This window comes from Physeter macrocephalus, chromosome 8 (genome assembly GCF_002837175.3).
Source record: "Physeter macrocephalus isolate SW-GA chromosome 8, ASM283717v5, whole genome shotgun sequence".
In the NCBI taxonomy this organism is placed as follows: domain Eukaryota; kingdom Metazoa; phylum Chordata; class Mammalia; order Artiodactyla; family Physeteridae; genus Physeter; species Physeter macrocephalus.
The window spans coordinates 121,686,030-121,688,175 of record NC_041221.1 but is presented as its reverse complement, the minus strand read 5'-3'; the positions used below and the strand labels follow the sequence as shown (position 1 = coordinate 121,688,175).

At 45.6% G+C, this 2,146-nt stretch overlaps 1 long non-coding RNA gene across 2 annotated transcripts in view; it reads left to right on the top strand.

The window, feature by feature from the left end:
- Window positions 1-1,631: 1,631 nt before the first annotated feature.
- The window catches only part of LOC114486755 (uncharacterized), a 121,118-nt gene continuing 120,603 nt past the window's right edge, over window positions 1,632-2,146 (top strand). Inside the window, exon 1 of one of the 2 annotated variants that reach the window (XR_008618104.1) lies at window positions 1,632-1,827. This is a non-coding gene — a long non-coding RNA (uncharacterized lncRNA). Of the gene's footprint in view, window positions 1,864-2,146 lie in introns of both variants that reach the window. The other variant, XR_003681020.1, reaches the window with a different exon arrangement.

The following is a 2,146-nucleotide window of genomic DNA, read 5'->3' as shown; positions in this document are numbered from 1 at the left end:
AACTGTTGTGAAAATCAATAGACCTGGATTCAGTACCTGGGTCTACAATTTAATAGCTATGAGACCTTGAGCTCAAATTCCACTGGAAGCTTGGAGGGTTGTTATAAAGCTTAAAGGAGCTTAGCAGCTTGGGATATAAAATTTGGGGCTGTCATTTGAGTCTATCAGTGCTTCTCAGAAACATTACCTGTCTCTAGTCGGTTTGATCTTCCGCTTCCCTTACCAACTTCTCTCCTTAAATGTCTAATCCCAGAAACTTCTATCTCATAAAAAAAAACTGTTGAGTATGAACTCCCCCAACTTCCTAACGTCCTGCCCACAAAATGATCTTCATTAGCTCTCTTCCTTGGCCCCCTCTCTGCCCCGGGGTGTGAGCCAGGCCTGTCCCCTCATGCATTCACTTGTCCTTACAGAACTTGCTTATCATTTATGCCCATGGTTCCTGTATCAACTTTTCAGCTTCATTGCTCCTTTCTCTTACCAATTATCCAGCACAAGTCTCTTCTGCTTATAAAACAGACCCTTTCTTGGATATGAGTCTCTTAGTTTTTTAAGCTCAAGATGTAGGAACATTGTAGGTTCTTTTCTCTCTCTCATTCCCAAATTTGGTTAATCATTCAATGCTCACTTTCTCTTTTCCTCTCTCCATTCCTCCAGACACTTCCTTAATTTGGACCTTCACCATCTCTATTGAAGAGCATAGTACTCATGTCTTAACCAGTCTTCTTTCTTGTGCCTCACCACCCTTAAATCCGTACTCCACACAACAGAAAGAGAGAAGGGCGATCAGGTGGTTTCCTAAAGCAGCGGTTCTCAGCCTGTGCTCTCGTGGGGCCAGCAGCATCAGCATCACCTGGGGCTTGTCAGAAATGCAAATTATCTAGCCCCACCCCAGGCCTGCTGGGTAGAAGTACTGGGGGGGTGGGCTTATCAATGTGCTTGACAAGCCCTCCAGATGATCCTGATCATCTAAAATTTGAATACCACTGTCTTCAAGTATAATCAAGGAGCTATTAACCAAAGATGGGAAACAGACGGTGGAAGGCAAAGCCACATCTCCCCCCCGCAGGCTCCGTGAGGACCTTGTTTTCAGTGTTGCATCCCTAGATGCTAGCCCACAGCCAGGCGTATGGTTTCTTGAGTGACTTCCTGAATGTGCTCCGTGCTTGGCTCTCACAGCGGCAGAACCCAGGTTAGTTTCTTTTCTTTCTTAGTTTTCTTCACTGAATTTCAGAGGTTTGCTTTTGCTTGGAAGAAACCGGCTGCGGAATTCTGAGAACAAATGACCTGTTGCCTGGGGGCTGAGTCATCTCCCTAAAGCTTTATGACAGCGTAGGTCCCTGGTACCATGACCCTTGTGCCTCAGCCTTCTGTGGCTCTGTCCCTTGTCTCAGTTCATTCTGACCTCACTGGGTGATGACATTGGAGTGGGGCCTGAGGCTTAAGAATTTGGTAAGTGGAGAATGAGGGGAAGGATATTTCAGGCTGATGGAATGTTATAAACAAAGACAAGAGGGATGAAATTACAAGATATGTTACGTGACCAATGAAAGTCAAACGGTAGGGCTGAGAAGGAGAAACGAGACTGAAAAGTCATTTGTCATCAGTCCCAAAAAGGCCACTCAGGAGTTTGGACTTTATTTGGGAGACGTGGAGTGGATAAATAAAGGCACAGTGTCAGAAGTGTTTTATCCCATGGTTGTATCTCTAGGCCGTTTTATTTCCTGGCCAAAGACAGGGAAAGGCATGCAGTGTGTGTCTAGGTTGATTCAGAGCTGAGCTGAATAGACTGATAAATCTGCCCGACCTCCTGCCTGGGGAACCGAGGTAACAGCTGCGTAGACATTAACACACCGGGAAACAGTAAGAGATCCACTTCGACCGACCTGCAGATGTCTGACTGTTCTTCCCTTGTTTGCTGAGGTGTTGACACTGGCTATCTAGGTGTGGGAGTCTTCAGCGGTGACATATGAGCTCAGGGAGCTGGGAACCACGGCAGCCAGGTGGTTGTGAAAAAGTGCCTTAAATGAGGCTGGTTCCTTCTTGAACACTATCTCCCCTCTGCCCCCACTTATCCACCTTCACATCTCTTATCCAGGGAATGATTTTAAATACATTTTTTTTTTTTTTTTTTTTTTTTTTTTTG